This window comes from Neolamprologus brichardi, chromosome 14, assembly GCF_056152115.1.
Source record: "Neolamprologus brichardi isolate AB-2024 chromosome 14, ASM5615211v1, whole genome shotgun sequence".
NCBI lineage: Eukaryota > Metazoa > Chordata > Actinopteri > Cichliformes > Cichlidae > Neolamprologus > Neolamprologus brichardi.
Genome location: NC_142117.1, coordinates 35,618,810 through 35,643,177, shown reverse-complemented (window position 1 = coordinate 35,643,177; position 24,368 = coordinate 35,618,810). Strand labels below are relative to the sequence as shown.

Genomic DNA, 24,368 nt, shown 5'->3' with positions numbered 1-24,368 from the left:
ACAGGACTGACGGGACTCCAGGAAACACAATCATAGTCAGTGTTAGAGCAGACAGTGCTCATCAGCAGACCCGGGCCATCTTTCCATCATCTGGATTAACTTACCCTAACGTTTGTAATCAGGATAAACTGTCACACAGAGTTTGTTATCAGCTCTCTAACCTTGGGTCTTCCCTGCACACTTATATGAAAGGGGCAAGATTGAGAAAAAGATGTCTACTACGCTTACAAAATTATGAACATGGTAATAAATCCGGTCAATTTCTAGCAACCTAGCTAAAAATAAATAAAGAAAAAACAACTATATGTGCTGTTCAGGATTCATCTGGGAACACAGTATATGACCCGAAACAAATAAACAACATTTTCAGGGATTTCTATAAAAGATTGTGTTCACCACAAATAAACCCATCTAAAAAGGAAATTGATCAGTTTTTAGACAACATAACTCTTCCAAAATTATTAGACACTCAAGTAATGGCACTGGATTCGCCACTGACATCAGGTGAACTCCAGGAAGCCCTGATAAGCATGCCCAATAATAAGGCTCCAGGTCCAGACGGCTTTCCTGCAGAATTCTACAAAGAATTCTGGACGATTCTAGCATCAGTTTTTTACAGAATGTTGTTGGAAATCAAAGAAAAGGGAAGACTTCCATCAAATATGAATTCTGCAAACATTAATCTCCTGCTAAAACCAGGCAAAGACCCTGTATATCCCTCAAGCTATCATCCAATATCCCTTATAAATGTAGACCTTAAAATAATCTGCAAAGCTCTTTCAAAGAGACTGGAGAAAATAACCCCCCTCTTAATTCATCCTGACCAAACTGGTTTCATAAAAACAGCACAAGAGAAGGAGGATTTAGTGTTTGTGTTATTACGAGTGCTAAACAAGAAGAGTTCCCAGATGGTACAGTGGACACATGTGTGACTCCTGTGATTAAAGCATCTTTCTTTCAGCTTAACGAGTGAACCGTCTGTTATGAAACGGCTGTGTGCAGGCAGGAAAAGGACCCAAAGTGCAGACTCCGGAGACAAACGTGAACTCAAACAGCTTTAATGCTGAACTCAAAGTAACAAACTTCCAAAATACAAACAATAAACGCAGGCAGGCAGAACACACAGCATGAATGAGGGTAGATAAGGGAGATCGCGAGACAGATCAAAGAGAAGACAGGGCTAATATACACAGCAATCAGGGATTGAGAGACAGGAGGGAAACACAGCTGGGACAAATCAGGGCTGTCGAGACAAAGGAAGCAAAACCAGACGCATTAACATGAGACACAGACTTTTAAAGTAAAACAGGAAACATAACACAGAGACATAAACCATAAGACAGAACTCTAACAAAGAAACCAAAGACTAGAAATGATAAATAATATCAAAATCTATTTCAATAATATAATAAACTCAAAACTCCGGGTCAACAACCCAGGCACCCTAACCGTCAGCTCGTTCAAACACACGTCAAAGTCCGTTTGGCTCGACACCAACGAACAGAGGCAGCAATATAACATAGCTAACATTAACAGTGCAGTGAATCCTGCTTGTGCCGTGATATTCAAGACTGCAAACCGAGCAGCATCACTGACTTTGAGCTTGTTGTGTTTGTGGATATATGACTGACTTTAATTATCCATCAAATCATCACATTCTCTGTAAGATTAAGGTCGACTATTAAACTATATATATATATATATATATTTTTTTTTTTAAAGTAAAGGCTTTAAAACCAAGTTAACGCTGAAAGTACAAACATCACTAATGTCACATAACTTTGCCGACATGTGGCCAACAGTAATGTTTTAATGTCCTTCATTATTAAACATTCGCACATAAATAACTGTCATAATATTCAGTAGTTACTTTTAAAACGTTACTCGCAAATCGGGGGCGTATCAGATATTAAACTGATAAGAAAAGATACTACACTTGATCTTAGCCAAAAGGCCGAGAAGCGATGGCCTCCTGCAGGTTCCTGGCTGAGCCGCCTTCTCGGGACACTTCTCGCTTGTGACGGTGCGCTCTTTCACTTGGCTCACAGGGAGGGCTACGCTTCACATCTCCGCCCACCCACAGTAGCTCAGAGGCCTGCGGAGCTCTCTGGAACTGCGCGCTTTCTTCTATTGAACAACGAGAAGAGGACCCAGCCAGACGGCAGACCTTGCCAAAAATAGGTGCAACTCCTTAGCCTCACTCTCCACGGAAGTCTTTAGTAAAAGGCGAAAGACTTGTACGTTTTGAAGAGAAGTCAGAGTGTGTGCTTCTTTGGCCTCGCAGGAAGCCGCAGTGACTCCTCGTCCCGGCTTCCGGCGTCACGGTAGGCCCTGTTTGCTTGGCTGAAGGGGCAGATCTTAGGCCCCGCCTTCTCTGCTCCAGAGTTTGACTCTGACTGGAGAGGAGCACGTTCGCGGCTTCAGGCTGCTTTCTGGCTCTTGGCTTGGCAGACCTTACTTTGTGTGGCTTTCTTGCTTTTGCACAAAGTCAGCAAAGGGGGCACTGTTCCCGGAGGCGCTGCAATACCGGGTCGATGCGTGGAGCGAACGGAGCGAGCCCCTTATTCGGCTCCCTGTTCTAAAAATGCGTTTAATACGTTGCCCCCGAATCGGGGGCATATCAGACATTTCCATCCTTTACATTTACATTTCACATTTCTCATACATCTTAACGCATTACTTTCCAAATCAATGTCATACCTTCATTTCTTTACACCTAAATAAACATGCTACAGAAAGAAAAGAGAAGTTGATCAACAAGAAAATTCCAAAAAATGAAAGACCAGAAACCAAAGAAACAATCTTGTTTCTATTATCTCGCTCCTTATCACTTACCACCTTTTTTTTTGGTGGATTTAAAAAGATGATTTTCCACCTATCCTTAATTGTATCACTTCCCCACTTTTCTAATTCATGCCAGTATATACTTTAAAATTCTTTCTCTATTGCCTTAACTGTTCCTATCTCTCCCCATTTATACACTCCAGTTATATGTCCCTGCCTTTCTTTCCATAGTTTAAGTTTTACAATTGATATCAGCATACAAATTATTTTGTTTTGTTCTTTTCCCACTCCTTTAACCCCAAACGAAGTGATTTCATCATATGTCACATTCTCCAAACACTTATAACTCTCTTTCACCCCATCCCACACCTTTTTTGCATATTCACATCCCCATAATACATGTTCAATTGTTTCATCTTCCATACAGTTTTTCCTTGGACAGACTTTTTGCTTCCCCAAATTGTGGGCATACATTGTGACCCTGACTGGTAGCCTTCTATGCAAGTGCAACCAATTAAAATCTTTAAGCCCGTTCTTAAAACTCTTGTCCTGGGCCCGTACCCACACTTCAGAGCTCACCATTACTGGATTGACATTGAGTTTCTGTACCAGTTTCCTATATAGTAACTTATGATTTATCACTGTATCCTCATCTTTACATTCCGTATATCTCCTCCCCCACTTTACCATTCGCTGGAAGTACTCCGGCCTAGTCTCAGCTTTAGGGCCTTTATTATCCCACCCTATTAGAAACCGGTATGGTATAGACAGCCAAAACCATAAGAGGATTTGGCATTTGTGTATATATGTCTTTTTCAGGAGTGTACATACATTGCTATAGAAAATTGCATCCAGCTTCAGAGGAACGTTTGGCACATCCCTCCCACCATCTGCTATTTCCTGATGCATTAGCGCCCTTTTCACATATTCATAGCCCCCCCATATAAAATTAAATATTCCCCTCATTAGTTGAGCTCTATACTTCTGCGGCATTGGAAAGACGTAGGCCAAATGTAGCAACTTTGGCAATACATCGGCCTTTACAACCAACACTCTCCCTGAAACTGAAAGTTTTCTTGTCTTCCATAATCCCAGGTTTTTTTCGACTACAGTCATCTTCTTTTTCCAATTACACAATGCATCCCCCTCCCCATTCCCAAAAGAAATTCCTAATACGTCCATAGAGCCTTCGCACAACATATAATCACAGATTTTGTCCTTCCTCCCCTCCCACTTCCCAAGGTATTTGTACCTAGTCTTCTCCTTGTTTATTCTCGATCCAGTTGCTTTTTCATAATCATATAGAATGTCTATCACTCCCTTTAAGCTTTCATCGTCTGCCAAATATAATATCGTGTCATCCGCGTATTGTGATATTTTTAAGCTCTCGCCCCGGGGCAACGTTATCCCTTTAACAATGTGGCTCCCCCTTATTGCACAAGCAAGAGGTTCTGCGTATAAAACAAACAGCACCACAGAGAGCGGGCACCCTTGCCGCAATCCTCTTGTTTGTTGCACTTTATCCGTTAAATGCCCATTAATTTTGATTTTTGAATTTATGCCCTTATATAAAACCTTTACCCATTTTGTAATGGCTCCTCCTAGACCCAGCCCCTCCATAACCTTCCACAAAAAAGCGTGGTCTACTCTATCAAAAGCTTTCTGCTGATCTAGGCTAACACATATTGCAGCAATGTTTCTCTCCTTTACATATGTGAGTACATCCCTGTGTAGATGTAAGTTCCATGTGATTTGCCTCCCCTGTACCCCACAAGTTTGGTCCATTTCCACTATGTGTGACATGACTCCTGCTAGCCTATTCGCCAGAACCTTACTCAGTATTTTATAGTCCACGCACAGCATAGTTAGTGGCCTGTAATTGTCTAGTTGGTTCGGGTTTCCTTTCTTAAACAGAATAGTCACCACTCCCGTTTTCATGCTTTCCGGCATCTCTCCTCTCTCCATGATTTCCTTAAAAACCTCCAAAAGGTGGATCCCCACCATATCCCAAAACGCCACGTAAAATTCTTTTGTTAGGCCATCTATGCCGGGCACCTTATTGGCCTTCATTGCCGTTACCACATTATACACCTCCCCTACTGTCAATTCCCCCCCCAGCTTTCCATTTTCTTCTTCGGGTAGCCTTCTCCTTAGCGATCTTATAAAAACCTCCCCCTTCCCCTCATCCAAGCTCTCCTTTGTAAACAATTTTCCATAATATTCTTCCGCCGTTCTTAACAAATCATCTTTCCCCCTTATCACCTTTCCATCCCTCTCCAGTTCCGTTATAACCCCCCTCTTATCCCTAGTCTTCATTTTGCTAAAAAAGTAGGAGGAGCACTTCTCGTCCTCCTCATACTCTTCCTGTTTTAATTTATATATTACGGCCCTCGCTTTCCTCTCAAGTAATTCCTCCTGTCTCATTTTTAAATTTTCCAAGTACCCTTCCTTTTTAATTCCCCTTCCCCTATTTTCCATAACATAGATCTTTTCTATTTCTTTTTGTATTGTGTCAAACTCTTTCTTTTGAACTTTTGACCTCTCTGTACAATATTCGATTGTAAACTTTTTGATTTTTTTCTTTATGTCCTCCCACCAAACCACGTTGTTACTGTATAAGCTTTTCATCTCGGCCCATATCGGGAAGATTTTCATGAAACCTTCCCTATAGGCTTTCTCTGCGAGGACGTCGTTGTTAAACTTCCAATACCCTTTTCCAAAGTCTGGCCCTACTATCTCGAGCTCCACATCAACTGCTTGATGGTCTGTGAAGAGGGCCGGTATTGTTTTTCCCTCTATTATTTTGCACTTTTTTCCTACTAAAATGTAATCTAACCTACTCTTCACCCCCCTTGTGTTCTTCCAAGTATACCCCACTTGCTTTCCCAGTAACTTCCCCATTACGTCAATTAATCCATATTTCTTAATGAAGGTCCTAAAGGGGAGGGAAAACTTTTCCCTTTCCAAAGAGCAATTAAAATCCCCTCCCACAATAATATCTTTCCTAGTCAAAAAACAAGTATCCATTTTTTGGAAAAGGTCCTTACGTAGCCCGTGCTCCACCTGTGCATATACATTTATTATCCGACATTGAGTCCCATTTTTATCTATATCCACCACCATTACCCTTCCTTGTATTACATTAAAGCTCTCAATTATCCGAACATCCTTATTCCCACATAACACCCCAACTCCAGTCCCATGTACCCCCCCAATGCTCCAAGTAGCTTCCCCTCCCCTCCATTCCTCAGTAAACAAAGCAACATCCCTCTCATCTCTCAGATGAGCTTCCTGAACCAAACAAACATCGAAATTATATCTCAACAAAAATTCATAAACAATTTTTCTCTTCCGGGCACTTTTTAGCCCCCTAACATTCAGGGTGATTAACCGTAGTTTTCCCATACCATAAAAAAAAAAGAAAACAAAGCACTAAGGGCAAAAAATATAATAATAATTTCATCTTATCCATTTAATGGTAGGGGCTACTTCCCCAAACTTTCCTGAGAAAATAATGTTCGTATCAGAGAACTTTCAACGTTACTTTCATTTTCACTCCCATCGTCGGAATCATTTTCACTTATCGTGGTGCTCAAAGGAGTGTGGGTACACTCCGTTTGAGTTCCTTTTGGAGCACACCTTTCTCCCTCCACACCGAAAGGCGCAGTCTCCAATTTTTCCTCATTGCTATCTTCTGGCGGAGTGGCCGAAACCTGCCTTTTCCTTCTTTTCGCCTTCTTCCTTCCTGCTTTCCTAACCTCTCTCCACGGTTGCTCCGTCATGTCCTCACTCGTAGCGAAGGATCCTTCCTTATTCCTGTCCTCTGTATCTAACAAAGGAACCTCTATCATTCTCTCAGCAACTTCTTCTTCCTCGTCAGCCTCATTTCTTTCACCTGCAGGAGTCTCCAGCATTAACAAAGGTGTTCCTAATTTGTCATGTCCAGTTTCCTTCTCTTGGCCCACCGGCCCCACCACTACTGCAGCGTATGACCTGGGCTTTGTGCAATCTCTTGCCATGTGCTCCTCTGACTCACATAAATGACATCTCTTTTGTACAGTGCAGTCTCTTGTGCTGTGTCCCGTTTCATTGCAATTTCGGCATCTCACCTGATTGCAATGAGCGTCTTCATGGCCTTTGCCACCACATCTTCTGCAAACCAGAGGTTGGCCCGCGTAGATGAGGAAACCTCTGTCCGCCCCGATAGAAAAAACTGCAGGAGGATGTCGATAGCCGTCTTCACTATTCGGGTCTTCCTCCATTTTGACGCGGAATTTACTTTTGCCGGTCCACAAGCCCAGACCATCTTTTATTATTCTTACTCCAGGTAAGACCTTTACGTGTCTTCCCAAAAAACATCTTATAGTCTCTTCTGAAACCCATGGGTTATACATGTGTACAGTTAGGACAATATAGTCACTTCTATATAAAGGGGTGACCATGTACCTTTTTAGTTCTTCATTTGACGTCAGATGAGATTTTCTCCTAGCTTCTTCCGCTGTGTCTTTCGTAGTTAGCGTCACATCGTAGTACTTGTTGATTATACTCTGTTGCAAGCAGTAGATCTCCTCGGGCTGGATCTGCAAAGCATCGAACAAAATCCTCCTCCCAAACGTTATTCGATCCTGGAAAGCTGCATCTTTGTCTTTTAGAGCAAATTTTAAGATGTTCCTCGTGCCATCTCTTCTGTCAGTCTGCGTAGAGCTGGCCGACCAAGTCGCCATTGTGTTTCTTACTGATAAGAACAGATACTACACTTGATCTTAGCCAAAAGGCCGAGAAGCGATGGCCTCCTGCAGGTTCCTGGCTGAGCCGCCTTCTCGGGACACTTCTCGCTTGTGACGGTGCGCTCTTTCACTTGGCTCACAGGGAGGACTCCGCTTCAAATCTCCGCTCAACCACAGTAGCTCAGAGGCCTGCAGAGCTCCCTGGAACTGCGTGCTTTCTTCTATTTCTTCTTTTGAACAACGAGGAGAGGGCCGAGCCAGAAGGCAGACCCTGCCAAAAATAGGTGCAACTCCTTAGCCTCATTCTCCACGGAAGTCTTTAGTAAAAGGCGAAAGACTTGTACGTTTTGAAGAGAAGCCAGAGTGTGTGTTTCTTTGGCCTCGCAGGAAGCCGCAGTGACTCCTCGTCCCGGCTTCCGGCGTCACGGTAGGCCCTGTTTGCTTGGCTGAAGGGGCAGATCTTAGGCCCCGCCTTCTCTGCTCCAGAGTTCGACTGTGACTGGAGAGGAGCACGTTCGCGGCTTCAGGCTGCTTTCTGGCTCTTGGCTTGGCAGACCTTACTTTGTTTAGCTTTCTTGCTTTTGCACAAAGTCAGCAAAGGGGGCACCGTTCCCAGAGGCGCTGCAATACCGGGTCGATGCGTGGAGCGAACGGAGCTAGCCCCTTATTTGGCTCCCTGTTCTAAAAATGCGTTTAATACGTTGCCCCCTAATCGGGGTAGTATCAGATATTAAACTGATAAGAACAGATACTACACTTGATCTTAGCCAAAAGGCCGAGAAGCGATGGCCTCCTGCAGGTTCCTGGCTGAGCCGCCTTCTCGGGACACTTCTCGCTTGTGACGGTGAGCTCTTTCACTTGGCTCACAGGGAGGGCTCCGCTTCAAATCTCCGCCCAACCACAGTAGCTCAGAGGCCTGCAGAGTTCCCTGGAACTGCGTGCTTTCTTATATTTCTTCTTTTGAACAACGAGGAGAGGGCCCAGCCAGAAGGCAGACCCTGCCAAAAATAGGTGCAACTCCTTAGCCTCATTCTCCACGGAAGTCTTTAGTAAAAGGCGAAAGACTTGTACGTTTTGAAGAGAAGCCAGAGTGTGTGTTTCTTTGGCCTCGCAGGAAGCCGCAGTGACTCCTCGTCCCGGCTTCCGGCGTCACGGTAGGCCCTGTTTGCTTGGCTGAAGGGGCAGATCTTAGGCCCCGCCTTCTCTGCTCCACAGTTCGACTGTGATTGGAGAGGGGTGACTGGAGAGGAGCACGTTCGCGGCTTCAGGCTGCTTTCTGGCTCTTGGCTTGGCAGACCTTACTTTGTTTGGCTTTCTTGCTTTTGCACAAAGTCAGCAAAGAGGGCACCGTTCCCGGAGGCGCTGCAATACCGGGTCAATGCGTGGAGCGAACGGAGCGAGCCCCTTATTCGGCTCCCTGTAACCGGAAGGTTGCCGGTTCGAGCCCCGGCTCCGACAGGCTTGGTGGTTATGTCCTTGGACAAGACACTTCACCCGTTGCCTACTAGTGGTGGTCAGAGGGTTCGGTGGCACCAGTGTCCAGCAGTCATCACCAGTGTGTGAATGGGTGGATAACTGAATGTGTAAAGCGCTTTGGGGTCCTTAAGGACTAGTAAAGCGCTACACAAATACAGGCCATTTACTACTGATTTGAGAAGTGTGGATGCTCCGCAATCTGTTTTCATGTTAAAGTTGTTTTTTCTTTGACTTTATAATCTGATACTCTCTCTCTCACACACATGTTGCGTGTGGGAAAGTGTTTTGTACACTTTCCCATACGCAGTTCTTTATTATCTCTGAAAACTTGTTTTGACATTTTAGCCTTTTTCCTGAAAGGGTAAAAAGCATGTAAGCAGCATGCTGAGGTCAAGACTCTTGCAAAAGAGATTTTATCTCTAGAGTCATAATTTTGTGGTTCAGTGAAAGTTAAACAGTTACATACATATAAATATATATATATATATATATGTATGTATATATATGCGCTTGTGAAGTGGCTGTTTGGTCTCTCCAGTGACCAAACAGCCACTTCACAAGCACATGGCACAACATAGAAAAGCCACCTCCAAAGGACAAGACTCAGCAGTAAGGTCAAAGTTCACTCTTTTGAGGATGCCAATGTTCACATTTTGGACAGAGAGGACAGATGGTTTGAAAGAGGAGTGAAAGAAGCCATCTATGTCTACTGTGAGCGACCATCTTTGAACAGAGGCGGTGGTTTACGACACCAACTGTCTGCCATCTATAATACAGTTTTGAGTTCCCTCCCCAGACGCCTTAACGCCCACTCACATCCTGGGCCATCTGACCTCAGGAATTCGCATGATAAGGTGGGGCCAGGTTTCACAAAGAGCTCACCCGAAACCCTGGCTGATTTGGACCCACACCCAGTTTCACACCTTGGCTCAGGCGATTAGGGGATCATCAGGGGGTCCTTTTGTCCCTCTGTGGGAGGAAACTCCACCATTTGACCTTAGAACTGAAGAAGCTTCTCAGATGAGAGTTGAAACATCTTCAAGCAACTTAAAGAAGTCCAGACGCTTTTCTTTGCAAGCTCCTTTGACTATGATGACCTGGATGACTGAGAACCTTCACAGACAAACTTTGTTGTTGTTTCTCTGGGCTCAATTTCAGCCTCAGGAGCATCTCTCAGAAGAAAACCGTTTTGCAAATAATAAGATAAAAAGATTGTTGAACCAGGTGGTATTCTCTGGAGTTTAAGACCAAACTCAAACAGTGAATTGACATTAGACTGGAATTCATAAGATGAATAGAAATGCTGCTGAAGCTAAATGATTCATTCATGTGTGAGTGTGTGTGTATATATATATATATATATATACACACACACACACATTCCAGTGGAATCTAAGAATGGTGACTGCCGCTGGCCCTCTCTCCTTTCTTAGTTGGCACCAGAATGAAGAGGCAGACAGGACGGCGATGAGCCTGTTGGTTTCTGCACCATTTGGACTTTTATGGGACTTGACCTTCATGGCTGAGGCCATTGCATTTTGGCTGTATAGTTTTAATTACTTTTAATGTTTTTAACTTCATGTTCCTGCCTGGCCAGAGTATTTTAGCGCTTTCTTTAAAAATAAATTATAGTTTTAGCAACTTGTGTTTATATTTACTACTTCCCTTGGCTGCTCCACTGCTCTTCCCGTCAGAAGGGTTTCCCTTCTGTGTTAAACTTACCACCTGTGAATCCACCTATGACATTCAGTAAATGCTTAAATTGCACTTATTAGAATATACTGGACATTCAAAGCTAAGATTCAGTGCACTGTGTTAGAGGCTGGGATTTGATGAATTCGTCATATATACAACCTTTGATCATCATTTATGTCCAGCTGAGAATGAATCTTTGCACTCACATATTAAATGAACTGAAATCAGTAGTGTGATCTCCAGTCTTGATATAAGGAATGAGAGAACTGACAGCTGTTATTTTAATCAGCCTGTCTCAGTTGTTTTAACTCTAAGTATCACAAAGTAATGTGGTAACATCTGGACTGACGAGTCCACAGTCAGCTGACACCCTGACAGCTGACTGTGACAGGAAGATGGCGCCTTTGTTCGGCTCGACGTCTACCTGCCTACGCTGTATTGTATGTTATGTTTTTATATCAGCCCTGACGTTTAATATATGGAGCTATGCTGCTGTGATTTACGACCGTTCTTCCTTGCTCCACATCAAAGAGTCTATGTAACGTCTTTATGATGACTGGGACAGTTATAGAAAAACTTTCCCCCCACCATTTGTGCAATCTTCCACCTCACCGGATTACTTCTTGCTACCGGCGAAACGTGCCCTAAGCAATTCCAAGAAGAAATCGAGGAAAAGAGGCTGTAGGGCCGGCATCCAGGTACACATCAGACGAGCCTACAGATCGGAGATCTCCCGACTCGTCTGGAGGCGTCCCCGGTTTCTGCTACCAGTTACCCTTCCGGATTTGATTGGAAACACGTACTTGCAGCCACTACAGCGTGGATCCTACCCATCTGATGCTCTGGATTTTGCCGATTATCCCCCCACCACTGCGCCCTCACAGCCCGCATCGCACAACCGGTGGTTGGCCCCGCCGGTTCCGTGGCGCTGCTGGAGACCTCGCGTGCGGACACGGTGTTTGCTGTCAATTCCACTCCGACAAGCTGATGGGAAACCTGCGCTACCAGCTTTTAATCGGATTGCGCTCTTGAACGCCCGCTCCATCGCAAACAAATCCTTCTCTCTGAATGAGCTCTTCACAAGGAAAAGCCTGGACTTTCTGTTTCTCACCGAAACATGGCAGAGGGATGGCGAATTTGTTCACCTAAACGAACTGCGTCCTGCAGACTGCTCTTACTTGGGCGCCCCCCGTTTAGGTCGCCGTGGTGGAGGTCTTGCCGTTGTCTTTAAGGACAGTTTCATCTGCAGAGGTATGCAAACTGAAAACTATTCTTCCTTTGAGTCGCAAACAATTAAGGTGGGCTCTACGAACATCTTTTATTGTGTTTTAGTCTATCGCCCTCCTGGCCCTGCTACTGAGTTCTTAAAGGATTTTATGGACTTCTTATCTTCTATTATCAAGCTGGAGAAAGTTTTAATTCTTGGGGATTTTAACATTCATATTGATGATGCCTCATCTAACTCTGCAGCTGAACTTCTATCTATATCTGAGTCTTTTAACTTTGTCCAACATGTCTCTGGTCCAACCCATTTAAAAGGTCATACCTTGGACCTTGTTTTTTCCTTGGGCCTTAACATTGGCAATGTGTTTGCTGAGGATGTACATTTGAGTGACCATAATTGTATCTTTGTTGAACTTAATTTTAGCTCTAAACAGACGCCTGTGAAGTTAAAAACTCATAGACGCATAATAACTGAGACTACTGCTGAGAGGTTCTCCATTATGTTTGACAGGTCTCCACTTTTTACCGGAAACGATGTAAATGTTCTTATTCAGTCTTTTAATAGGGAATGCACATCCATTTTGGATCAAGTGGCACCTATTAAAACAAGCTCGGCTTTACAAAAGAAGACATGCCCTTGGATAAATGAGACTATCTTAAACTTAAGGAGAATATGCCGCAAAATAGAACGACTATGGAAGAAAACCAAACTTGACGTACACAGGCTCCATCTTCGAGATCTCATGCTCTCCTTAAATGACACAGTGAAAACTGTTAGATCTGAATATTTTTCTAGGCTCATAACAAAAAACAAGAGAAATCCCAAGTTTCTTTTTGACAAAGTTAGTGCTATTGTCTCCCCAGATGTGGTACCTTTAGATGTACACTCTAAAGTAGATAGTAATAAACTCCTCCGATTTTTTGTTGATAAGATTAACGACGTCAATGCTAAAATTTCCCCAAAGCTTTCTTGTTCTCCGAGTCAGGCACTCCCATTGTACTCCTGGTCAACTTTTACAACTGTAACATATGAGGAAATAGCAGCCCTGGTTGACAAAATGAAGCCATCCTCAAGCCCCTCAGACATTATCCCCACTAAGCTTTTTATTAATGCCTTTGACACCATTGGTCCTTGGGTTGTGAACCTTTTTAATGTTTCTCTTCAGACTGGGGTGTTCCCCAGCGTTTTTAAACATGCCATTGTGGAACCAAGGCTCAAAAAACCCAACCTGGACCCAACACTACTTCAAAATTTAAGACCTATCTCCAAACTCCCATTTATGTCAAAACTCCTTGAGAAGGCAGTAGCTGTCCACCTTACGGCATACTTGGAGAAATATAACATCCATGACTGTTTTCAATCTGGGTTCCGTAAATTGCATTCCACTGAGACAGCACTACTGAAAGTAACTAATGATATTATGATGTCAGCAGACTCCGGAGAATACACAGTCCTAGTCTTGTTAGACCTTACCTCAGCCTTTGATACAGTCAACCATACCATCCTGATAAACAGACTGAGAGACCTGGTTGGGATGTCTGGCTCTGTTTTAGACTGGTTTTCATCTTATATATCTGAAAGGAGTTTTAGTGTGTCTGCAAACCAGATCATGTCGGAATCTACAGAGTTGTTGTGTGGAGTTCCTCAGGGCTCTGTGCTGGGACCTATTCTGTTTTTAATATACAGTCTTCCTTTAAGTCAGATAATACAGCAGTTTCCTGAAGTATCTTACCATCTTTTTGCTGACGATATTCAGCTATATTATTCGTTTAAGCCTGCTGAAGCTCATAAGCTCTCCAATCTGATTGACTGTTTAACCAACATTAAACAATGGTTGAACAATAACTGCTTACAGCTAAACCCAGACAAAACAGAAACTTTGATTATTGCACCAGGCAGTGCAATACCTGATATTAAACGGCGACTGGGTGACTTAGGTTCCTCCCAGAAACATAACCTTAGAAACTTGGGTGTCATTTTTGATGAAGCTTTTTCTTTGGAGGGACATCTAAATCAGACAGTAAGAACCTGCTTTTTTCACCTGAGGAACATTTCTAAACTTAGATCCATCGTGTCAACAAGTGAACTCGAGATGATAATACATGCTTTTATCTCTACAAGACTTGACTACTGTAACAGCCTGTTTACTTGTCTAAACATGAAAGGGCTATCCCGCCTACAGGTTGTTCAAAACTCTGCAGCGAGGCTACTGACCCGCTCGAACAAGGGTGCTCATATGACCCCTGTGTTAAAGTCGCTGCACTGGCTACCAATCAGATTCAGGTTCCATTTTAAAATTCTAGTTTTAACTTTTAGAGCATTACAGAGACAGGCACCCCCCTACATTGCTGATCTGATTCATACACATACCTCCACTCGTAACCTGAGGTCAGCAAACCAAAATCTTTTAGTGGTCCCCCACACTCGTTTTAAAACCCGAGGGGACCGATCTTTCCAAGCTGTTGCACCCAGATTGTGGAATGCACTTCCCCTATTTCTACGGGGTTTGGACTCAGTGGAGACCTTCAAAAAGCAGCTAAAGACATTTTTATTTCAAAAAGCTTTTAATTAGACCAGGGTTTTCATGGTGTATTTTATGACTGTATTATGTTTTTACCTTGTAAAGCACTTTGTGACATATGTCTGTGAAAGGTGCTATATAAATAAAGTTTACTTACTTACTTACTTACTTACTTACTGTCAGCATTTTAATCGCTAGTTTAAAGGCTGTAGGTTGCAGCCGTTGCTCTAACACTGTATAAATGTAACAGGGCTCAGTGCTGGTTCTACTAGTCTGATCTGCTTCCAGCTTTATTTGTGAAGAGCACAGCAGCTTACAAAACACGTAGCTAGCTCGTACAGCTGCGACATAAAACCTTCATAAACTAAGATGACCTTGAAATAATGGGGCTATGTGCGGTGATGCTAGCATTAGCCATGTTAGCACGTTACCTTCACAGGTGGTCAGACTGCGAAAACAGGCACTCAGTCAGAGGTTGAGCTCTCCGTTTCGCTGCAGGGTCCCTTCATTCTTCACATATCCGTGTCGAGCCGAGTGTAAATCCCGAGGCTGAACAGCCTTTGTACAAGCACACACGCTTCTTAGCAGGGCGAAGCTATGAGCTAGAAAAATCCAGGCAGAAAGCCTGTGTCTGTCCAACCAATCAGAGAGCTCCTTACATCCCACAGTGTGGCTAATTTGAATAGCCGCGAGGAAGTTCCAGCAGCTAATCCCAGAGCGAACAGGAAAGGGAAATGGATTTTGAAATGAGTTTATTAAATTGGAATTCAAAAATAAATTTACAAATGCAGAATTTATTCTACAATTCATTATTTAAGCACAGAATTCTTTATCTCGATGCGCGGCTCTTGCGGTCCTCCATAGAAAAAATGAGTCCAGTATTATAGAATAAAACCAAAAACACCCGCCGCTGCCTTTTGACGGTGCAAAACGTTTCGTCGATATTTTTGTGTTTGTTGGGGAGAAGACTTACATACTGTACAGCACTTCAGAGTCACACTGCTAGTGATCAAAGATTTATGTAAAATTGACAAGCTGAACACATTTTGTACTGTACAGGAGACACGGCACCAGATTGATTTGACTATGGTTTACAGCCAATCAGGATACAGAACGCAATGCGTTGTTAACCCCCCCCCCCCCTCCAAAAAAAACATGCAAAATTGCACACAAAAAAATCAGCGAAAGGTAAACCGCATTATAGCGAGGGACTACTGTACATGAAGACAGGACAGAGACAATACGAAGTGGATTGTGCAGTAGGTATTAAATACCAGGTTCAAGTTATGGTTGGGATATTGTAGACAAGACAGGACACGGTGTCACTGCTGCGACCTAGCGCCCCGCCATCTTTCTGTCTTTTTTGTGAAAAAAACTATTAATAGTTTAGAAAGGACTTTTACATATTCATAAATATTCATGGCTGTGTGGTAAAGCTGACATAATCTCACTTGTAATGGTTCAGATTGGACACTGTGACTGGCCGGTTCTGTGCTCCAGACCACATGTTTGATACCCCTGGACGCATGCAACCAAGTATAAAATAACCCGTGTCCACACTTTGGCCTGTGAAGAGTGAAAGAAGATATATGGCGTGATATTGAGCCAAATGCTTCAAAGTGTTCCTTGATGACATCATAAAGTGGCGTTCCTCCTCCAACCACAAACAGGAAGCTCATGAAGCGAGCAGTGTAAGTGCTTGTACGACACTCACCACGAGACCTCTGAGCAGGATGGCTGCAGTCGCACAGCTCTGCTTCTTCCTGCTGTTCACTCTCATCAGCAACATTCATGCAGAAGAATTTATCGCCATAAAAGAAGAAGGAGGCTCTTTACAGTTCAAGCTCCCAGATAAAAAACAGCTTCTGCATCACCTCCAGACGTGTTGGTGAAGATACTCTGGTCCTGTGGAACATCTCTAACCTCTGGAACAGAAACTTCACAGTACATGAAGACCTGACAGGACGACTCTCATTTCCTGAGACATTTCATGGTTCTCCTTCATTTACTCTCAACAATCTGACCCACTCAGACTCTGGACTGTACCAAGATGTGTGCTGGACTCAGGGCAGCGTGACATATGAGAGAAACATCAGCCTGACTGTGTGCAAGACAGTAAGGTGGGAAGAAGATATCACAAGTCCTGATGCCACTGAAGACGTACAATGTAAAGGAGCAGGTGAGAATCTGACGGTGCGTTGGATCAGACATTACGGGGAGTGGCAACAAGCCGGGCCGAGTAGTTTTGAAGACAGAATTTTGGAGGTGAATAAAGTCCAAGAAAGTTTCCTGGAGGTGACAAACACATCATTTCTTTATGTCTTCAATGAACAGCAAACTGTTTACATCTGCCTGGTGATGAACCAACAGCAGTGTGTGAGCACTCACTCTGTACTTTTGACCAAACAAATAAAGCGACGTTATGCTTCAGAGGGAGACACAGCTGTGCTGGAGTGTCCCTCCATGGACCCCATTCATGACCAGCCCCCAGTTTGGTGGATGGAGGCACCTCCCTACATTGATCAAGAAATTGGTCGAAACTTCTCACTGGTACTTCCATCACTAATGTTAAATGATTCAGGTATCTACAGCTGTGTAGGTGAAAAAGTAAGACAAGCGTACTGGCTTTTGGTGTGCCCTAAATTTGGTCCACCTGCAGTAAAGGTTTTCTCAGAGGGAGATGAAGTCACTATGAGATGCTCTGATGATTGGAAAAATAGTACTGCGGACTTTATGTTCATTAAGTTGATTCAAACAGAAGGTAACATTGTGTACGATGTTAAGTTCTGCAGTGACAATAGAATCACTTGTTCCGATGGCAGCCTGATAATCTCTAATGTCTCACTGGAAGATGCAGGAGAGTATGTGTGTACAGTTTTAAAGTCAGAGTATGAGTGTGTGTCAGCAGAAACATTTGTTCTGATCTACAGAGAGCCCTTTGGGGTTTACTCGACCTTCTACAGAGTCAGGTGGATACTGCTCAGCGGTCTGCAGGTGATGCTTTGTGTTGTTGTGGTCTGTGTGATACAGAAAACCAGGAGAGGAGTGCGGCTTTCAGCTCAGACACACACTTAATATGCTTATAATAATAATAATAATAATAATAATAATAATAATAATAATAATAATAATAATAATACATAGAAGTGAAGAAATCAAAACAAAAACAAACAAAACTATTATTGTAGATATGAATCTGTGACCTGACTGGACGGTTCAGTCTCTTATATGATTATATATTTTAAACATTTTGCCTTTTTTATCTTTCGACTTAATTCTTGTTTATTTCTGCTCATATTTTATTTCAGTTAAAGTGATTATGTGCTTTTTTGTTTTATGTGATTTGATGTTTATCCATATCTCATTCATGTATCTCTCAGAGTATCATTTTGAATATTCTTCTGTTTCTATCAGTGATCAGTTCGATCTATAATAAATGTTAGAAACCAGTTGTAAATAATAATAATGGACTGGATTTATATAACGCTTTTCAAGGCACCCAAAGTGCTTTACAATGCCATTATTCATTCACTCTCACGTTCACACACTGGTGGAGGCAAGCTACAGTTGTAGCCACAGCTGCCCTGGGGCAGACTGACAGACGCGAGGCTGCCATATCGCGCCATCGGCCCCTCTGGCCAACACCAGTAGGAGGTAGGGTAAAGTGTCTTGCCCAAGGACACAACGACCAGGATAGAGAGCCCGGGGATCAAACTGGTAGCGTAACCGGCCGGTTACAGATACGGTTCCCAACCCCCTGAGCCACGGTCGCCCCGAATGTTTTCGTTCTTCACTCTGATGTGAATCATTATCATCTCTCTTGGAAAATGTATTTTGTTATTGTGTTTAAGAGCAGATTCATTACAGCACCATGTTCATCTGCATTATATTGTTTTCATTGTTGTGAATAAACATGATTGTCTGATACAGCAAACACTTCATAATATGGACTTTACTGCTTTGATTGTGTTTTTATATTCTCCATTTTTGTTAGGAATCATTTCTGAAATAAAAATATCTAAATCTAATTTAACAGGCTGAACGTTGATGCTCTTCTGTCAATGACTCCATGATGATTTTAAATTTTAATAAACACACAATCCTCATATTTCAGTGCAGGATGTAGAGCAGAGTATATCAGTCAACTGGATCAGACCTCATCAGCATTTTGAACTTAATATGCAGCCAACACACTTTAACACGTGTCTGATGAAGAGTGAAACATATCATGGAAAAATGGAAGACGAGAGAAGCTGCACATGGTTATCATCATTCATTTATTCATTTATTTTTTTGCCTGTCCCATTTGGATCTTTAGCCATCAGAATTGTTGTTTGAAGGCCAAGAAAGATGCCATGTTGGTCCATTTGATTGACCTTTATTATAATTGTGTATTTATTTTATTTTATTATCGGTTGTTACAGACGGGACAGACATGACTTTTCCCATGTGTTTTGAATAACTCTTCTTTTTTTGGCAGCGGTACTGGTTTTATTTTGTTGTATTTATCCACGACACCTTAAGGGCCGGTCCTTTAGAATATTGTCGGTCATAAACTGGTCCGTGGCACAAAAAAGGTTGGGGACGCTGGTTTACAGGACTGACGGGACTCCAGGAAACACAAACAAAGTCAGTGTTTAAGTGGAGACTCATTAACAGACCCGGGTTATCTTTCCATCATCTGGATTCACTTACCCTAACGTTTGTAATCAGGATAAACTGTCACACAGAGTTTGTTATCAGTTCTCTAACCCATGGTCTTCCCTGCACGCTTACATGAAAGGGGCGGAGTTTGGCAGGATTGAGAAAAAGATGCCTGCCAGCAGATTCGGTTGCAACACAACCCACAATGCACTGTTTGCACAAATTTGAGACTACAGCAGCGATAATGTGCAGAGTCTGCAGTGGCGGTACGCTGGACCTGACTTCCCTAAAGGGACCCCACATGACTCCACTCACTCACCTCTGGCAAGCAGAGTGTGTGATTCAGTTGAAACAGCCCTCATGTCAGCTCTGCTGGGCACACTGGGCTGTCAGGTGTCCCTGTCCCTTTTTGCCTGGGCTCCAACAGACTTGAGAATCACCCCTGCAGGTTACATAGGAAATATATAAAACCTTTTCTGCTTCAGCAGAGGATCTTTGTCTCACTGTTTATCACTACTACTGTAACTCGTGTTTTCTGAGAGGTTGCCATCAGTCTGTGAGCTGTACATCTGGACTGCGCAGCAGTGGAAAGATCTCGTCCACTGTCACTGAAGTAGTTCTGTGTTATCTTAACTGAAATACCTCTTCTGTTTCAAAATACATTTCTAACAAAATCATTTTTAACATCCATGAATGCAGATTATGACTGTAAAAGGAGAAACAACATTAGTGTTCCCATGTTCTTGTTATGGTGCGACTGGATGGCCTTTGAACCCTGGGGCATATACTACGAAGTGATTTCAGCATGCCCAGGTTTTCTTTCCATCATCTGGATTCACTTACACTAACAATCGTGATCAGGATAACCGCTGGTTAGCAAAGTTAATCCAGGGTTTCTCATGCACCTTCACAAGGAAAGGGAGGTGTTGGCAGCATCTGACCAATCAAAAAAAGGGAAATTCACAGATAATATGACTTGTCTTGATGCCTAAAATGTTTTTATGCTTGATTCAATTTAGCTGTTAAGTGTCTTTTACTCTGCTGGTGCCGGTTAGGTTCCAGATTAGACATCAGCAGGTATGAAATCACAACGTACTGACCAATCACTTCTCCAGAAAATAGTGTCACTATTCCTGGAAGATTCAATACTCGAGAATCACTCTACTGACTCATGAATCATGATTCACAAGCCCAACTGACTCACTGACTCATCCCTGTTGCTGTTAGCAGCAATGTATCTAGCTTATAATTAAGATTGTGGAGAAAAACACAACATCCAGTATCTTAACAAAAAAATTTCTGCTCTGAACTGGAAGAAAAAACCCTGAGTAGAAGCTCACATCAAGAAAATAGCTCCTCGGTTCACAGTAGCATCGCTCTGCTAACATGCTAACAGCACATTTGAGCTACTCACCCCCTCCCTCCTGTGCTGAATCATAGAGCGAACGAATCACTCACTCACTCACCCCGGCTATGTCCCAAATAAGAGACCGCACGCTTGAAGTACGCGCACTACGCATACTACGTACGGTGCGTACTATAGGGCTTTGGAGTTGACGTCACGCCGCAATGCATTGTGGGAGCGCGGCGCCATGTTCGGGGTCTACGAATCAAAACAAACACACTGTGTTGGAACGACGATTACAAGATGCTTAAAAGCAGCTCCAAAGAAACGGACGGTATAGAGACCGATTGCGTCCAGAGGCGAAGCGGCGGTACTTGCAGAAAATAGCGTGCATTGGAAATGTGGACCCGTATGAAATACGGCCGTGGCGTAGAAACCCTGAAGACCAACCGCTACTGACGAAGCCTGACATATTTTCGTACCTTATCTGTGGAGTCAGCGCGTACAAATCGTCATTCAAACAAAGGTAAGTCAGCTCGAGTACTGCGTGTGAAATGCGTTTGATTTCCCTGCAAACATTCACATTAGTGCAGCATAAATTCATTCATGAGGGGAAATTACAGTGAGAACATGTGGAGGCTGTTAGGTGGATAACATAGTGAGTTCAGTGCATTGATGAGACATTGTCCTGAAGGATTTAGTTATTCTCTATGGTTAAAGAAATTGCAATGATTTATTCATATTTATTATAAATAATTCTAATTATACATCTTGCTTCCATATTTGTATCCTGTGTCACTAAAAATACATTTTATTTTAGTTTTATACATTGATTAATGACCTGCAGAATCTCCTTATCATATTAAGTGATTCATAATTGTCACTTTATGCTTTCTCCATCTCTAAAGTGATGACATCCTTGCATTACATACTTTAGGTTCATTTTCTGCAGGCAGGTTTCTGACAGAGAACAGGCAGATTTACACTATAACATGCAGCCTTCTATAGATGGACACATAAAGAAATGAAAAATTACATGTATGTGCTAACTTTCTAAAAACTTTGTTACATTTATGATAAAGTAGTCTGCCTTGGCTCATAGTTCTTGTCTTTAAGAATAATCAAACTGCCATGAAATACATTCACTAATTTACTATTTGGAACTAACACACTATTAGTACATCTCAGAGACACCTTCTTTCTCACATGAAGAGTAACAGATTACATCTCTTACTGTGTCCGACCAAGCAACTGCTGTGGAAAGTCAGTTATTAGCAGTTTTTTAACTACACCCGTAAATGAACGTTTGACTGAATGCTGATAAGTGAATACTGAGAATTTAGGAGGAAATGTTTTCAAATTTTCCTGCAGAGAATCTGATTAAAATGTTTTTTGTGAGCAAGAATCAGTTTGATCAGTGACCTTTTTTCAGCCAGAAACCTTTAAGGTCACACATCCGCTGTAATATTATAATTTGCTGTTCTTTTTTTTAAATACACCTTTGTAGAGAAGAAAAACATCTGAATGTCCTGATGTCAGATGCTTTTCTTTCCAAGCTCCTTACAGTGGCTTGCAAAAGTGTTCGGCCCCCTTAAACTTTTCCACATTTTGTCACGTTACAGCCGCAAACATGAATCAATTTTATTGGAATTCCACGTGAAAGACCAACACAAAGTGGTAAACATGTGAGAAGTGGAACAAAAATCATACATGATTCCAAACATTTTTTACAAATAAATAACTGTAAAGTGCGGTGTAAGTAATATTAGATTAGTATATTATTAGATAATTAATAATTAATATTACTAATTATTATTATTAGTAATATTAGAGTAAGTAATATTATAGAGTAATAACCCGCAGTTCAAAAAAGCTCCCCTCCGACAGCCAAACCGATCTGTTCTCTGATTGGATTGTTACATTTGTGACTGACATGACATTGACCAATCAGATGAAAGGAAGAAAAATAGGGTCAAAATTCGTACTTGTAACTTGCAGAGATTCACACGTTTTGTTTTTTTTTGGCTAAGTCCACATACAAATCTTTTTTACACACACACAAATTCTTTTTACACATGCAAAAGTACAAGTACAAAATATTTATAACCACATTTTGAGCCCACAAAGCTGTACGTGAGCTCCACTGCAGTGGCTCGTGCACCGCTGCGTTCACGGTGTTTGCTGTAAATTATACAGCAGTGACATATGTATGTAAAATGTTTACTGAAGTTAGTGAAACAGTGTTTGTAAGGACTATAAGGTCCATAATTATTGAGGCAGTTAGACACACACACACACACACACACACTCCATTTTTATCTGTATCTAACATTTCCGAGCAGCATGTCTTCATTATCTGTGTGTCTGCAAACACTCTGGTTTCAGTGGTTTCAGATCCATTTCTCTCTCACGTTGGTACAAATTAGTAAACACTTTTTATATTTCACTGTTTTTACACAAGTAAGCAGCACGTCTTTACCAAGATCAATAAGCTGCTCGCAAACAAGAGTTTTAGTCAAAGGTAATGTAGTAATAATTAAACATTTTAGTATTATTATCCTGGCTTGCTCGAGGCTCCGTTTTCTCTGACAGTTTCAATCAAAATTAGAAATGCTGCTCTGAGACTGAGAGAACTAATAGTGCTGCCTGTTGTGCAGTTAGTTTCCAAAACACGTTATTCATGGTTGCATACAATTTTAGACTGATGTGGGCCAAAGCTTAGCATAGCCTGTAACGTTATTATGACCGGCACATTTTATGAGTGAACTTGGCTTTAAGTGTTAAGCAAAAAATAAGGAACTGCCAGATTATATTCAGAGTAAGTTATAATTTAAGGGGTTTTTGTAACTCAAAACAGGGAAGGTACGTACAACAGGAAAAAGCTTTTGTGTTTCTGTGCATGGAGTGAAGCTGTGGAACAGTTTGAATATGAAATTGAAGCAATATCCAAACATAAAACAGTTCAAAAAGAGTTATAAAGATATGATCTTCTTGAGCTATAAAGAAAAGGGAAAATGTTGAAATTAAGTGAATGTCGCTATTTAGAAAATTTCATGATGTGATATTATAGTATATATTATATCAGAAATCTGTTCACTATTTTTATTACAGATTATATCAGTAAGGAAGCTGACTAAATATTGACTGATAACTTCTGGCAAAGGGGTGGGATTAAATAAGTGTGTACTTCTTCCCTCTCCCTTTTGACATGTAACTGAATCAGAACAGAAGCAATATTGAAATGTATTAACTTTATTTTGTATAGTATTTTTTTCTCAGATTTTCTTTGCTAAATGTACCTGTATATTGTTTACATGATTGAAATAAATTAACAAACAGGCCCAAATACAGGAGAAGGACAGCTGAGAGTGGAAAAAAATCACAAAAATAAATACTGCCAGATTTTCAACTTCGGTCTACAAGAAAATAAGAAGATCATGGGATTAGCCTCGATTGCACTTTGGACCTATTGACGGGATGCGCTCCGTCCCTTGATGCATGTACACTTTCAATTTCTGGTTGGGCTGCTTGGGTACAAAGTAAGTTTCATCATCAGATGATGAGCTTCATGTAAACATCTGCATGGAAACTGGATGCCTGGACTTCTCTGCTTACTTAGACCAAACCAAACCCTGAATTATGTTGGAAAATATGTGATGTTTTATGAAGGATCACATAAAAAACAACATTTTTTAGTTGTTTTTCTGAAAAAAACTATTCAAAAAGTTTTAAATAGTTTAGAAAGGACTTTTCATAATATTCATGGCTGTGTGGTAAAGCTGACATTATCTCACTTGTAATGGTTCAGATTGGACACTGTGACTGGCCGGTTCTGTGCTCCAGACCACATGTTTGATACCCCTGGACCCATGCAACGAAGTATAAAAAAACCGTGTCCACACTTTGGCCTGTGAAGAGTCAAAGCAGATATACGGTGTGATATCGAGCCAA

The 24,368-nt window shown here is 42.0% G+C and overlaps 5 non-coding genes and 2 pseudogenes across 5 annotated transcripts; all 7 read right to left on the bottom strand.

Annotated features, from left to right (window-relative positions):
• Positions 1-1,786: 1,786 nt before the first annotated feature.
• On the bottom strand, positions 1,787-1,966 carry LOC148099107 (U2 spliceosomal RNA; annotated as a pseudogene).
• Positions 1,967-2,151: 185 nt separating this feature from the next.
• On the bottom strand, positions 2,152-2,264 carry LOC148099106 (U5 spliceosomal RNA). Its single transcript, XR_015720400.1, has one exon. It is a non-coding gene; the product is annotated as a U5 spliceosomal RNA (small nuclear RNA).
• A 229-nt stretch (positions 2,265-2,493) lies between these two features.
• On the bottom strand, positions 2,494-2,693 carry LOC148099105 (U2 spliceosomal RNA). Its single transcript, XR_015720251.1, has one exon. It is a non-coding gene; the product is annotated as a U2 spliceosomal RNA (small nuclear RNA).
• A 4,719-nt stretch (positions 2,694-7,412) lies between these two features.
• Positions 7,413-7,571, bottom strand: LOC148099104 (U2 spliceosomal RNA; annotated as a pseudogene).
• Positions 7,572-7,764: 193 nt separating this feature from the next.
• On the bottom strand, positions 7,765-7,878 carry LOC148099103 (U5 spliceosomal RNA). The gene has a single exon (XR_015720455.1). It is a non-coding gene; the product is annotated as a U5 spliceosomal RNA (small nuclear RNA).
• Positions 7,879-8,107: 229 nt separating this feature from the next.
• On the bottom strand, positions 8,108-8,298 carry LOC148099102 (U2 spliceosomal RNA). The gene has a single exon (XR_015720154.1). It is a non-coding gene; the product is annotated as a U2 spliceosomal RNA (small nuclear RNA).
• A 194-nt stretch (positions 8,299-8,492) lies between these two features.
• LOC148099101 (U5 spliceosomal RNA) lies at positions 8,493-8,605 on the bottom strand. Its single transcript, XR_015720489.1, has one exon. It is a non-coding gene; the product is annotated as a U5 spliceosomal RNA (small nuclear RNA).
• Between the last annotated feature and the right edge of the window lie 15,763 nt (positions 8,606-24,368).